Below are 16,889 nucleotides of genomic sequence, written 5' to 3'. Positions count from 1 at the left end.
TGACATTTTCTTCGGCTTCTCTTGTCCTCGCACATCCCAACAAAACTGTATGTCCGAACGTATGATCTTTACCATAAATAACATCATACGTAAATTTTTATTCCAAGCTCATATTGTTAGATCTATTTGCTCAATAATCATTATTGAGTGATATTGTTAGTAATATATAATCATATATGGTCATACCTTAATCAGGTTAGTATTTATTGAATATTTATTAAGTATTTAATTATTAATAAATAAATTTAACTCTTGTATTTAATTAGAGAATAATTATTGTTTTATGAAAAGGATAATAAAAGAAATAACAAACCAGTCATTATATCATATGATATCATATAATAAGTCATGTACAAAGTTTTGGAGACTTTAGTTAACCATGCTTAAATTAATTAGTTACTCTGTCATGGTTAAATAAGCTAGGAGACAAATTTTATCTCATCCTCTACCCATGACCGAAAGTTGTAAGAGTGTGTGAGGTTGCTTGCCAACCTCCCTTCTCTTGCTTCCCCATGCTTTATGATTTTAGAATACTTCATAGTATTTTATGAGGTTTAACTTTACTTAGCATGAAATACTTAATAGAGTGTCTTGCATGTGTTTGAGATAGTTTTTACCATTGAATTATCCCTTCTTTCTCACAAAAAGTTGTGGGTTCCTTAGCTCCATACACTCTCACTTTTAAAGTTTGATTCTTGGTCTTTTGGTGCTTCACTTTGTGTCTTTCTTTAGTGTTTATTCCTTTAAGAACTTAAAGCCTTAAAGAACAAAGTAATACAAGAAGAAACTAACATTTCTTTGTATCTTATTTTTGGTGGTGGATTACTTATAGAGAAGTTCAAGCTCTTTGTTCTTTTCAATGTTCATCAATACCCTAAATCCAAGAGGGTCCAAAGATTTCAAAGGTTGTCATTCTAAAACCTCACATGGTTGTTTTTAATATTATTCTAACATCTTTAAAAGGATCATTGATGGTTGGTTTTGTTATAAACTCGAAAATTACTATAATTTTTAAAAACTTCCGTTGCCGGTTTTTGTGAAAAACTCTCTTATAGTTGTATCAAAACTCATCAGTGGTATCAGAGCCATCTTTTTATATGTTAGAATGATTTTCCATGTTTGATAATCTTTGGTTTTTGAAAAATAAGTATGAATTTCTTTTTTGGCTAAAGAAATGTCTATATTTGTTTTCTTTGACAACTTGTTGTTTAAAAGTGTTTATATTTTATATAACCATGTTGCCATGTATTTTTGTTATATAACAATTGTCTTAGAAAAAACAAAAAGTTGCTTATTGATATGTTTGTTGACTATAAACAACCCGTTAGGACATTTGTGGTTGTTATTTATTTATATGATGATGTAATAGAAAATTTGGTATTATTTCATTTGTTTAATTTTATATGTAATCAATTAGTTTTTAGACTAGTTGTATTTTTTTTAAATGTAACAAAGATGAAGCATGAAGACCTTATTAAGACATGGAGCTATTGAAGACCTTGAAGTGTCATAATAAGTCCTTTAGGAAATGACTTAATTTTTATTGTGATGACTCACAATAAATATTACTAGAAAATTGTTTTGTTTATACACTTTAAAATGCATGTTTGTGATGTTTATTCTTTGTTGTTATATTAAATTGTATGAATGCAAATGTGTTTGTCATGCTAAAAGAAGTTAGGGTTTAGAATTTTAAACAAAAGTTTCCAACATGAGATGCCAAAAATTGAGTTTTTGTTAAAAAATAGTTTTATTTATTTAGAACTCTTAAATAGCTAAAATTTTAAAGATTTAACAAGGTTTAAAATGTTTTTTAAACTTAATCTAAACTTCATAACTCTATAATAAAAGGATGATTTATTAAAAAGTTAAAAATGGTTCCAATCGTTATAACGTCGAATTAAAATTGAACATAAATTTTAACCGGTACAATTGTATATAAAATAAATTGAACTTTATAATTTTTGGGAACACTTTAAAATGTACTATAGAATATTTTATGCATGAAATATTCATGATACAAAATGTTTTAAAATGCTAGAATAATAAAACATTTATAAAAGTTTTTTTTTCCAAAACTTCAAATTTATGTAATCCACTTAAAAATCATTTAGCATTTTTTTTGTGTAATTCTTATGGATTTTGGGTCATCTTATCTATTTAGATTGTCAAAAAATGGTCAACGTGTTTTATATTTACTTATGAAATAAAAGTCACCTAACCATTTGTGAAATATTATGACAACCCGAAAGATTTGGATCAAGCAACGTCTAAACTGTAACCCTATTACAATAAAAACCTTGAAAACCTAAAAGGGCATAACTTCATGTAAATGGATGTATACGCTTTGGAAATCATATATAAGATAACCCCTTGAAAGTAAACAATTTTATCAAGGCAAAACTAGACAAATAAATTTGGAATAGGAATCATGGATTTAAAATATTGTTTATTAGTATTTAGCCTAGTATCACACCCAAATTAGAACATCGAAGGTCATAAGAACAATGACTTAAGCTAACATATATGTATATAAATATGTGTTAATAAGCTTTGTGGAACCATGTTTAAATGCATTCTTGACAAGTCAACAAGATAGCACACCATAAGCATTTCCTTTATGAATTAGGGCCTAGAACTCCACCATGGCCGAAAACACCCTTGTAGGGACAAGATAGAACTGCAAACCCCTTTCCATGGAGGACCTTAAGACCGCAAACACCCTCAAAACTAAGCACTTTGGCCGAAGACACCCTAAAGGACCTTAGCTTGGCCGTAAACACCTTAATGGGCCATAACTTGGCCGCAAACACCCCCCTTAGATCCATTAGGACCGAAAACCTCATTTGTGAGGGGTTCTAAGGGTTTATGGTTATACCTAGGCCGTAAACCCCTTCTTGTGGCAGTAAACCTATAGAGTAAATTATGAAAAAGTAGTTTCCAAGGGATTTTTCTATTAGATTTGTTGTACGTCAGAGATTTCATTAGGAAAAAGGAGTCAGCTTGACACACTCTTACCCAGCAAACAACTAGGCAAACATTCCAATGTACATCAGAAATCAATGCCCATCCTTTTCCATATAAGTCACATCCAGGGGAAAAACATTTCCACCATTTTCTAGTAACCATTCACTTCATTCCATTCCATTTACACACCCATTTTCGTGTGTTAACCTTCTTAGGGCGTTATAAGCTTCAAGGAGTTCATCAATAGCATCTTAGTGTCTAGGCTCACAATCTCTTCACAACACTTCAAATCCTATACAAAAACAACCAAGGTCAGTTCATACCCCTATATTTTCAAGTTTTTTCCATGTTTTTAAGGGGGGTGGGGGTGGGGGGGGGGGAGGAATACAAGTAAAACTTTGTTTATCCCACAAATAATTTCCTGTTTTTCATCCTTATGTTAAAGATAAAATATTATTTACATGCGTTAGAGCTTATTCTAGTTTTGGCATAAACATTTGTGATATACATTGTGTTAAAGTAAACTTAAACTAAGTTATAAAATCATTAAAAAAAAGTTATGATTTGTAAAACTACATGGCTTTTAGGGAACTTTTACTAAAAGACAGCTTTACTAACAAAAATGGTTACATTATGGCCATTCTTTTATCCTAGTAGGTTTTAACCCCAAAATATTATGTTTTGATTTCATATTTTCATGTTAGAATACGCAACTATATTTATATAAAAGATTATATAAATAGTTTCAACTAACGAGATAAACTATAATTGGTATAGTTTGGAGTCACAAACCACACCTTTTAAAAATACATATAATTATTTAAAGGTATAAATATCTTATTTTGCAAGTAAAAGGAGTCAGAGTTCACGTAAATCTGTTAATGCCCTTGTGTGGCTCTCCTTCACCGTACTTGCCTAGCGTACACCGTAAGTCTTGCGTTATAACCAGAGTCTCTTGGAGGGAGAGCGATACCATTTTGTATAGATCTATACGGGATTGACAACCCTACACCTTAGCTATTCGCTACAGTTAGACCGACAAGTCTAGGGTGACAAAGGTCCCCCCGACTCCGACGCTTGAAGATCGTCGTGTTCAGGCATATCAGTTATATTAGCATGGTTATAAGAACCCACATAGAGATTAACAAAACCATCTGGTTTACAGGAAGGTTTCACTTCATCGAATTTATATAATTATAAAACTGCATATCATTTTTTTAGTACACCGTCACGTATACTTTTGGTCTTAGGGTTTAAGACTACAGTTTTTCATACATCAGAAAATATTGGATTTTCTGGGAACACACTCTTTACAATTACAAACAAAGGAAAACAAAGGACATGCATGCGTCTATTCATGGTTTTGGAACAAGACTTACAAATCATTTTCATAGAAAATATCAGATTTTCTGAAAGTACTACGAGAACTATTCTAAACAAGTAAAAAAACCTTTTTATACAAAAACGCTTATGAATTCACCAACTTTTTAGTTGATGCTTTTCAAAATGACCTGTATTCTCAAGGAACCAGTAGACAGGTACTCAACTCTTCTTGAGGGTCGGCATCGTCGTCTCATATTCTCCCACTTTTCAATTATTTGTATTCAAATTTTGGAACAACTGTGTTTGTAAACAATGTAATACTTGAAATCTAAATGTATGAATGTTTGTGTTGCTATGTTTCATTACTATTCAATTGTTATGATACTGTACAGGAAGTCACTCTATCCGCCCCCAAACGTTTCCACCGTACTAGTTTGGGGTGTGACAGATTAATATCAGAGCATTGTTTATAGTGAACTAGTATATCAAACCATACAAGATATACAAATATAAATACAATGGGACTAAAACACTCTGACTAAAAGTATACCTTAAAGGTATAAGTATTTTATAAAAGTATACATATATACTAGGACAGTGTCATGATAAGAACCAAACCAAAGTATTTAGATATTGGACATTACAGTTAAACCTAGATAGTTATGTAATCATATATGGGATAAATATAGCCTGATCAACTATATTTATTTGAGATATGACCAACATATGTTTGGGGTGATAGTAGTGTTACAACAAGTCTAAAACTTACCAACTTTACATGCAAAGGAATATTAGAATCAAACGTAAAGTTTGAAATACTATAGGAGTATTTTATGATACTAAGAAATAATAACAAGTCTAAAAACTTATCAACTTCGTATACCAGGAAACTCAAAAATCAAACGTATAATTAAAATACTATAGGAGTATTTTAGGATACCATATGACCCTCCATACTTAAATCTTCTACGTGTTTCTCATACCTCTATTCTCGCACAGACGACATGGCTGAATTTCATCACGAAGACCCCCATTACCCTGCCATGGTAGCCGACGGATGGATCGAGGAGGAGCCAGAAGAGGTTCACAAGGAAAACCTAGAAGTGGGTCACAAAGAGTACCAAGAGGAGGATTACAAGGAGGAGGATTCTGATGAAGAGCTAGATGGGGCTGAAGGCGCTGGAGAGATCCTTAGCGAGCGTTACTTTTCAGGAGCAATACCTAACCAGCAAGCAGAGCACGAGGACCTTACTGATCGTCTACGATCCTTAGAGAAGGAAGTGGCCACCATAAGACAACAACTCATTGCAGCTGAAGCTAGGGCAGCCTTAGCAGAACAGAGAGCGGAAGAGGCCACTCGTGAAATGAGTGAAATGGCTGGGCACCTTGTGTGCTATTTCGGCATATGAGAGTCACTACACTACTCACACTATGTCCTAGGTTTATTATGTCTTTAATCGCAACTAGTAGTAGTAAATAAAGAGAGGTACGCCCTCTGTTGGGATTAGAGTGTTGCATCATATGTGCTTATTGTTAATATTTTGATTACCCGGTTTAGGCCTGTCCAACCGTGGTTTAAGCATTAGGGTTAGCTTATATAATATGCATGCATGTATAGTTTTAAGGTTAACGTTTTCATTGATAACTATTGCATTGTAACCCTTACCACACCTTTATAGTTGAAGTTCTTGATCGAGCTCTTCTGAGGTGTGAGATATTAATCATTCGACATCTTTTGATCCATTCTCTTGTTCTTTGCTTTATTATTCTTGTTAATCTGTTTAGAATCTATCGATCTAATAGCGCAATAATCTCATCAATTGGTATCAGAGCAGGAGACTGTGTAATTAATACGCATCTCTTCTGTTTGAAGAATCTTTTAGGGTTTCCGCTTTTATCGAATATAGAGAAGCCGTCTTCTTCTGATTGACGGTGTATCTTTTGTTTGATAAAACCCTAAGTTCATCTTTACAAGTCTGATTCTAGCAGAGATAAGAAAAACCTCATCATGTCTCACGACGACTCTCAATCGAATCCCATCAACATCTCCAATAGTATTTGATCCACTACTGGGATTCCCATTCTCTATACTCAATACTATGAAGTGTGGGTGCACCACTTCGAAGACTACGTCATTGGATCTGAAGATAATGGCTATCTTATCTGGGAGGCGATAACGATTGGTCCGTTTGTTCACTCTGGAACAAATAGAACTGTCAAGCCTCAAAAAAGGAGTACAATCAACTCTTGATAGACGTAGAAAAGATCCCTCAAGACAAAAAAAAGGCAAGGTGTTATGTAACATTAAAGCCCTGAGAATGATCACATTCGCTTTGCAAGCTGATACTTTCCGCTTAGTAACTTCATGCACTACAACTAAAGAAATATGGGACAGGTTGAAAGAATTATCTTCGACTGATGAGGATCTAGAGCACTCGATCCAAACCCTATTGCTCTCTGAGTTTGGTGCTATTGAACAAAAACCTGAAGAGAAGCTCATTCAAACATTCGATTGTTTCAACCCTCTCCTTAGCAAGATGATGAAGCATGGAATTGGAAGGGAAGTGATCGAACAAAAAGTTACCTTTATGAATGGGTTAAGACCCGAATGGATGGTTGTGGTCTCGACTGTAAAGGAACAAGAGCAATTTAAGTCCTACTCACTGGTGAAACTAATGGGTATACTTAAATCTCATGAAAGCGTGGTGACTAAGGAAGCGAAGGTAGTTTCGGGTGTCTGTTCTCTGGCCCTAGTTTCTATGAGCAAGAATGTGGCAGACGAAGAAGAAGAATCTAATATGTTAGAGTGCGATCTGACTAATGAAGAATATGAAATGATGGTTACAAACCCAAAGAAGTTTGCTCATAAGAAGTTCCATGTCAACAAGAACCGAAACTGGCAAGGAAGCTATAGCTTTGAAAAGACGAAAGAGGAGAGCAAGAACTCTACTCAGAAGGACGATGAGAAGAAGGAGAGCCAACTTGTGGGAGATTCAGGATATGACTGCAACCACTGTCACGGAAAGAACCACTTTGCTAAGGATTGCATGCTGAGAAATTTGTCTGAGAAAAAGGACGGTGAAGATGACGAAGCATACTACATGCGAAAGTTGGAGGAAATAAAGAAGAAGAAATCAACTAATGTTTCTATGAATGATTTAGTTATGCAGGAACATGTTATTGATGATGAGTTTGGTGGAGTAGAAGTCTGGTCTACAGACTCTGAAGATGAAGAGGTACTCAGAAGGACGATGAGAAAAAGGAGAGCCAACTTGTGGGAGATTCAGGATATGACTGCAACCCCTGTCACGGCAAGAACCACTTTGCTAAGGATTGCATGCTGAGAAAGTTGTCTGAGAAAAAGGACGGTGAAGATGACGAAGCATACCACATGAGAAAGTTGGAGGAAATAAAGAAGAAGAAATCAACTAACATTTCTATGAATGCTTTAGTTATGCAGGAACATGTTATTGATGATGAGTTTGGTGGAGTAGAAGTCTGGTCTACAGACTCTGAAGATGAAGAGGTACACAGACCCTCGCATGGAAGAGCTTATGTGGCAAGAGAAGGAGTTCCTGAGTCGACTGGGAGATGCTTAATGGTGATAGCAGGAGTGTCACAAACGAGAGGAGATACAACCGAAGGTAAACATGAGGAAGAGAAGCTTAAGGAAGACAAATGTTTCACTGCCAAGCTTGTGAGTGAAAAAATCAGCGATTGCGATCAGTGGATCAAAAAGGTACAATCCATCCTTGAATCACATAAGATACCTGTATCAAACTATGAAACATAATTAAACAAATTAAATTTCAAGTTTTCTAACTTAAGTGGCAGTCTTATGCAAACTCGCTTAGCAAATTCTAACCTAACTGACCAACTCAGCAGGGAGTCTTCCAAGAGTGAGGAGAGAAGGATGTGGATACAACAGAAGGAGTAAGAGTTAGTTAGGGCTAGGGATGAACTTATTTATGTGCAACGAGACAATTTGAAGTTTTTAAAACAAAGAAACATTTTCTGTTTGATTGCTAAACGCTTGTACACTAATATCATCCGGTTGCATCTAGATTGTGAGATAGGTAAAAAGATTCATAAAATGATTTTGCCTTTCCTTGAATTTAAGGAGGACGAAGTTATTGCTTAATGTGAATCAATAATGTCCTCTGATGAGATTTCAGTGACCTACAAATATGGACTGGACAAAATTGAGTCTTTTATTGATCCCAAAGAACATAAATGTATGTTAAAGAATTTGTTGGACAAAAATGATAGATTAAAAATCAAGACCTAGACCATACAAAAGTTTGACTCATCACATGCCAAATTAAGTTCAGAACATAAGATGAACATAGAAAACAGTTCTGAATTTGATGATGATAGTGAGATAAGAGAAATCTCAATAGAAGACGAGGTCGATTGTTCAGAATTTCTTAAGAGCGACCTGAGTCAGCGAAACCACTCATTTTTGAAAATTCTGTTGAGTTCGCTCGAACATCCAAGGACAAGTCCAAGGTTTTCAAAGAGAAGACGGTTGTCTATCAAAAGGTGCAAACAATGTCGAACCAAGTGTATGCCGTTACAGGTGTTACTAAGAAACAAACAACAGAATTGACCTCCTTGGTTTATGAAGATAACGCTGAAGGTTGTGACAACTATTTCTGGTCTGCACCCATCGACAATGTAGACGAAACGGTTGGCTTGTCAGAGCGAACCTCATGGAGAGTCAAGGGTAGATAAGTGGCTGAACCCATCAGCAAACCTTCAAGTTTTGATAAGCCAAATTCAAGCAGCACGAAAGAGATACCAAACGAACCAATGAAAGCATCTAGCGCATCTTCAACCACAACCGAAGCTAGAGAAGAGAAACTGAAACCAAGGGTGAATATTCATAAATCTCAAGAGCAACTTGCTGAATAGAAACACCAGAGGAACAAAAGATACATGAAGAATCTCAATGAGAGAAAACAGTTTTGGCAGTCCCAAAACCCTAATTTTGTTCACTCTAAAAAGGCGTCTAATCCCAATGCAAACGACAAATCAAGGGACAAATCTCCTTCATGCAAGCATTGCCACACATGTAGTCAGACAAACCGAAAAGGAAGTTTCGGTCCCAACTCTCACTACGCCAAGAACCAAAAGTCAAGTTTCGGTCCTAACTCCCTTTATCCTCACTCGCAACCAAAACCAAACCCGATGAAGGATATCAAAGGAAAGGGAAAGCTCGTCTCTAATGATAATGCTCAAGTTGAGAAAAAGTCATCTAACCTTAGGAATCCAAAGAAAAATTTAACTGAAAAACCAACTAACAATAACACACCCCAATTGAAGCAAGATAAAAATAAAATCAAAGTTTACACCATCAAACGAAAAGATGAAACCACATTAATAAAAAGAACATATTTGGTTGATCTTTCTGTTGCAATTCCCTATTCTGTAAAAGACTCACCAGGGCCCAAGAGACTTTGGGTTCCTAAATCTGCTTAATTCTTTGCAAGTTATCAATGACAAGCAGTTTGACGACGAATGGTATATTGATAGTGGTTGCTCTTGTCACATGACAGGAGGAGGGAAGAGTTAAGGGATTTTTGGTCTCTTAAGGATGGTGGATGTGTAAAATATGAAAACAACTCATATGGCATGATCAAAGCATATGGGATGATTACAAACGGCAAATTTTTGTATTGTAAAGCAGCTTACATGGAAGGATTGCAACATAATCTAATTAGTGTCTCTTAACTAGTTGTAGGAAGTGGATTAAAGGTTTCGTTTGATGACGAGGGTTCAGAAATCATTGAGAAGAAAACTAAGAAAGTTGTGTTGAAATCCATGCACAAAGGCGAGATGTATCCTCTGAATCCCAACCCAATAAGAGGAAAGCCAGCTGTATGCCTGCTGGCAAAGGCGAACTCAGAGGAAAGTTGGTTGTGGCACCGAAGACTCTCGCACCTGAACTTCAAAGATATTAATAAACTGGTGCCTGGGGATCACGTGCGTGGACTTCCTGTTCATAAATTTGACAAAGAGCATCTGTGCGCAACATGCGAGATGGGAAAGTAGAGCCGAAAGCGTCACCCTTCTCGTATCAATACAAAAATCATCGAACCTCTTGAACTACTGCACATCGACCTATGTGGCCCTTCGGCTATCGAAAGCATCGGTGGTAGTAAGTTTATACTTGTAATTGTAGATGATTTTTCACGCTTCACTTGGGTTTTCTTTCTTAAATAGAAATCAAAGGCGACTCCCAAGTTGAAGGTTTTTATTAAGCAAGTTGAAGTACAGCTGCGAAAGGTGGTAAGAAACATAAGGAGCGATAATGGTCTGTAGGTCAAAAATAAAGACTTTGAAGAGTTTCTGGCTTAAAAGGGAGTAACTCACAACTTCTCTGCTCCTTACACTCCACAACAGAATGGAATCGTTGATAGGCAAAACCGTTCATTGTGTGAAGCAGCTAGAACAATGTTGACCTTCTCTTCTTTTCCACTATACTTTTGGGCGGATGCAATAGCTGTTGCATGTTACGCTCAGAACCGATGCTTCCTCAACAAGCGGTTTTCCATCACACCATATGAGATTTTAAATAATTGCAAGCCTAATGTGAAGTTTTTCCACGTGTTCGGTTCAAGATGCATTACTTTCAACTCAAAAGATAACCGAAAAAGTTCGATGTAAAAGCTGACGAAGGGATCTTTCTTGGTTACTCGCTTACTTCAATGGCATATAGGGTTTTGAATAAATGCTCAAAGAAGATTGAAGAAACCTACTATGTAACTTTTGATGATAATTACATGAAGAAGATTCAAACAAGTGAAAGTCCAATGAAGGACATCTTTCAAGAATCAGGTCAAGTCTCGGTTCCTATTTCCAATTTATTTGAGGAATATATGCTATTTTTTGATGAACCAGAGAAGGCAGTCCACTTGGAAGCGAAAGTAGCAGATAACAAAATCGACCACTTGAATAAGATCATCGATGAAGCTGCAAAAGACATGGAAAGCAAACCTCAAGTCAACAAGCAAACACCAAGCGAACCTATCGAATTAGGCGAAAGTCCAACTTCAACTGACCCTCCAACAGAAAGATCTACATTCAAGGGGGGAGGGGTCCTCTTCACCAACAACAACCGAATTGCCTTTCCAGGGGGAGAATCGATCACAACCTTCAACCCATGAAAGTCCAACCAAGGGGGAGGATTCTGATCAAAATATGGGATACGCTTCGTCATTTGAGGAGGAGAATGAAAATACAAATGACGAAGGCGATCAATCAGAACCTGAAGAAGAAATTAATGCTGAATTGGATCCTGCCTACGACCCAAATTACCCACCTCTCATAAAATGGACAAAGGATCATCCTAAAACTCAAATCATTAGTGAATCATCTGAGGGAGTTCTCACACGCTCTCAACAGAAGGCGAAACAAGCTGCTTTATTCTCTCAAGTAGAATTCTGCATGTTTAATTCGTTTGTCTCCAAAATTGAAATGAAAATGGTAAATGTTGCTCTTGATCACTCAGATTGAAGCAAGATCCAAGAGCCTGGTATGAAACTATAACACGCTTTCTCAAAATGTTAAAATTCAAACAAGGTTCGGTTGACCCAACCTTCTTTCGCAAGAAAGAGGGTGAACACTTAATGATAGTTTAGATTTATGCCGATGACATCATCTTCAGCTCCACAAATTCTGGCTTAATGGCTGAATTCAGGAAGTTGATGGAGACTAAATTTGAAATGAGCACAATGGGTCCGATTAACTTATTCCTTGGACTGAATATTAGACAGGGACCAGAAGGCGTCTTTATTAATCAGGAAGCTTACACGAAGACTCTATTGGCAAAGTTCAGCATGACGGGAGATTCCAAAGTAAAAGTTCCAATGGCATTTGGCACGAAGCTGACTCCATCTCTTGAGAAACCGGCTGTGGATAAGACTCTCTATCGTCAAATGATAAGGTCACTAATGTATCTAACGCCTAGTAGACCGAACATAATGTTTTCTATCTGTTATTATGCCAGGTTTCAAGCAAATCCAAGAGAACCTCGTATGGTTGCAGTGAAAAACATCTTCCGGTATTTAAAGCGAACCTCGTCTCTCGGTCTAGGTGGGTGTGGATTAGATCGAAAGATCACAACTGGTGGGTGGCAGTTCCTTGATGGCAATCTTGTCAGTTGGCAATCAAAAAAACAAACCAATGTGTCTCTTTCCACAGTCGAAGCTGAGTACATCGCTGCAGCATCATGTACATCACAAGTCATTTGGATACAAAGCCAACTTAGAGATTATGGCTTAAGTATGAAGAAGATTCCCCTCTACTGTAACTCTGAAAGTGCGATTCGAATATGTCACAATCCAGTGCAACACTCGAAGACTAAACACATCGCACTAAGATACCACTTCATTAAGGACCATGTTGAAGATGGAAATGTTGAAATTCACTTCGTTCGGTCCTCAGATCAACTGGCTGACATCTTCACTAAGGCCCTACCAGAAGCGAGCTTTAGTAAAATTCTACAAGGCTTGGGAATGATGGAAGCTGAGTCGGTACCGAAAGCTCTTGCGTTTCACTAAAAATTAAAGAAGCGAAATAGAGCAAACGCTCGGTCTATTTCGGTTCCGGAATTTTCGGGGACCGAAATGAACCGAACGCTCAGCCGATTTCGCTTCATCTTTATAAAGTTTAGTTTCGGTTGTGTATTTTGTATATCTTTTCTATCTTTTCACTTACCTTTTATTTCTCTTTTATTTTCTTTTCAAAAACTCCAAAAATATCTTATTTTCTGTTATTATTGTTTTACAGAAATTCCAAAAACTCCAAAAATATTTTATTCTTTGTTTTTATTATTTTTTAGAAAAATCCAAAACTTTAAAAACATTTTCCTTTTGTGTTTCGTTTTTGTTTCTTTTCTTTCTTAGGATTGATGATCACAGCTGTTACATCATGTGGAGCTAGGGAGGTATATCTCTTTTTATCTATGTACTAGTTAAGAGTCCCTAGAAGCATGTTGTTGTATGTAGACCGGAGCTTCCTAGACTCTGAGTGAAGCCTTAATGATTCGATCTACACCTGTCGTTTCTTCCCAATTAGGCTGCTAAATTCACTCAAGTCATGAGCTACCTTACTCTTCTCACAGTGAGTTAAGAGTTTTCTGCTTTGTGATTCTTAATTAGCAGAGGTACTTTCGGTTCTTTAACCATCTCATTTTTCTCCATCAATTTTCGCTCCATAATCGTAACCCTTGAGACTCTCAGTAATTACCACTAAGGTTTATGGTTACACAACATCTGTGTTGATGATCTTAGATACGTTCACCACGTGCTAAGTGAGACCCAAAATCCAACACCTTGAATGAATTGATGGTGAACGCTAAAATGTTCAAGCTATTACTTGTTACCTTGATGGAATCTCTTTTTATTTTTGAGTGGTCTTTATGAAATGTCTAAAACTAAAACGTTTCTTCCTATAAGATCCAGTCTCATTTTTTTGTTTTTAAGATTTCTCATAATCACCTAGTCACTTTATATTTTCTCAAACCTACTTGTTCAACAGGCCACATCGGCCTCACAAGTACTTCATCCTACTTTCGGTCTTATTTTAAGTATCGAAGTTCGGTTGAAGATAAACCACCCACTGAGGCCTTTACATGAAAAGATGCCTTTCAATGTTTCTTAACGAACATTTGATCGTATTTCATGGGAAACCACATAGACATTTCTCAGTCTCTCTTGACTTTGAAGGAAGAGATTCGTGTCTGGGATCATTCGTTTCATGTCTTCAAAGACATCACTTATATCCTACACACGTCTTGCTTTATTTACTTTTCTTTGGCACACTCTTGCACGAAGATCTTTATGATTTTACAAACTCTTGTTTGTGGTACTAATGGCACTTTTCAGATTTGTGCTTTCGGTTCTAATAGCCAAGGCGGTTCACTTTCTTATGGAGGAGCAAAGGTCGTTTATGATGAGTTTTGGCTATAAGAACATCCTATGTGCTCATACAAACCCTAATGCTTGGATCTAGGTTTCTCTATTGTACATGCAAGTTATCCAAGACTATAAACCCTAGATCTAGCATATGATAACCAATATAACATATAAATTAGGGTTTAGATCATACCTTGATTGTTATGTAGCAATAACAATCTCAAATCCTTCTTGTATTGACTTTAGAAAGCTTAGAGTCACAAATGTCACTCCTCTAATGGTTCACAAACACCAAAAGCAAGAGGATGAAGAGGAGAAGAGAAGGAGGCTGCCCAAAACGTGTGGAAACCCTAGAAAAAGCTTGGCCACGTTTTTGGGGCATAAGGGTTCTTTAAATAGTGAGGCTATTAGGGTTATCTAACAAGGAAACCCTAATTTGGATGCTGAAGCCCTAAGCAACCCATGGGATCCTTCCTTAAAGGCCTTGGGACGATTTCTAATGGGTTTCCCCATAGAATTCGTCCACTCCTTTAATATGGAGTCCATTAGCTCAATAGTCAACTATCATACAATTGACAGTTCTAGTCCCTTAAGTTTAATTAATGTCTTTTAGCCACAAACTTAATTCTTATTAATTCTTGACTAATATTAATTAAACAATATGATTTCTCCATTAATATATCATTCTCATAATATATTAATAAATCATATTTAATCCTTTCTCTCCATAATTCATCCTATCAAGTTGCTTTGGTGAAGGCAACCCAAAAGGACCATGCACCATCGGGTCAAGTACATACCAAAATAGTTATGGACTTAGACACTAATCCAACAGTCTCCCACTTGGATAAGTCTAATAACTATTCTGCATATGACTCCAGATCCTGATATGCAATCGTAGCTTTCCAAAGCCGTTGTCAACTCTGATCTTATCAGATACACGTGTCCTTAAGATAAGGGATCATATATTCCTCCATTCTAGATATCGTATAGAATGAGACATGGATCTAAATCATTCTCTCTGTCTATGTGCTATTTCCCGAATTCAGATTTATGATGACTAACAACAGACTACAATTTGAACACATCAAATTAGTCCCGGCTTGGCCAAGCACTTAGGTGCCATCACTAAATCATCGAGGGGCCCTCAAATATCGTTTTTATCCTACTTTGGATAAAAGGAACGGATAAACTTTGACTCAATGCTCCCTTGCACTCACTCATCAAATTACACACAACAATATGTTTTATAACACCAAGTTACTGGTGCGTTTACATATTATCAATGTGCAACCGACTCGCAAGATACAACTCACACATCTCGGTTTCAAGAATATAAGATGTTATCGTCTCACCAATCACTCGTGATACTATCCATGAAGTAATCCAAGTGAGTGTGGGTTTAATCCAATGCTCAAATCATATTCATAAGCACTCATGAACGTTGCAGCAAACATTTGCTTATGTCTAATGCTATTTAGACAATCCACACACCAATTCACGACAGTCTTCATTCATATCTACTTCCAACATATGAACGACTGTGGCCCGTTTGAATAATTTGACTGTTCTTAAACCAATTAAATTATTCAGGAAGTCAAAACATGCAAAGTGAAACACAAGAATAATACTAATCCCATATGGCCTCAAACCTTTGAGTATAAATAAAACACCTTTTATTTATCACCATATCGATTACTCATTATTTGTTGTTTCGGGTAATCAACTTCTTACTTGAATTACAACACTTGTCCCATGCTCTTAGCATGCACACAATGTTTACCTATGGTTCTTACTTTGTGAAATAGATCAAATGAGCACATTTCCGATCATACTCATTTCACAACTCCTAATCCTTTATCATAAGTGAAAGAATATCAAATTCTTTCCATTTATAGAATATGTTAGATTCTAACATTTTATGCAATGATCATTTCGTAATGTCATAGCACAAAAGTCACAATGACTATTGCCAATGAAATTACAAGATTCTCTATTGTTATAATACAATTCCATAGATGTGATGTCACTCATAAAAGTACATTCCTTTGAACATCCTTTTGCATAAAAGTTTCTAATCTAGACATTGATTCTCAATTTCCAACTCCCAATATGGAAACATTTCCATATTTTCCATATGACAACTCATTCTTAATAGAATCTTATCTATTCATAATAATGTCGATATGGTCCATCCAATAGTATACTTCCAACTACTCAGAAGCGACCAATCCTCGGCGAACTTTGGATTGTCCTTTGATAGTTGTTTAATTATCTTAGTCAAACTAATTCTTGTCCTTTTTCCCTCTAAATGCGCTAGACATTTGGAAAATTTTAGAATGGTCAAATATTATAGCATTTGCAATCGATCATATACCCGAAGCGTATGGGACACGATGCATAATGTCTTACATGAAGATTTAATACTTTATCAATCTTCTTCCATAATATTTTATGTGCTATGTTCTCACAATTCGAATTATGAAGAGGAATGCTGTAATCATAATCGAAATTTAAGAACACACTATGTATCCTTGACTAAGTTTATTAACATTCCACAACCTAAGCGTTTAGATTTGAAACGAAGCATAATATTCTCTCCCTTAATTATAGCAAAACAACTATTCAACCCTTACAACTTTGCAAAGTATGACTCTTGTTTTCTATAATTAATATTGC

Source organism: Lactuca serriola, chromosome 4 (assembly GCF_051521515.1).
Source record: "Lactuca serriola cultivar US96UC23 chromosome 4, Lser_US96UC23_V15, whole genome shotgun sequence".
NCBI classification, from domain to species: domain Eukaryota; kingdom Viridiplantae; phylum Streptophyta; class Magnoliopsida; order Asterales; family Asteraceae; genus Lactuca; species Lactuca serriola.
The sequence above is the reverse complement of the archived record's forward strand: the minus strand, read 5'-3'. Positions refer to the sequence as shown.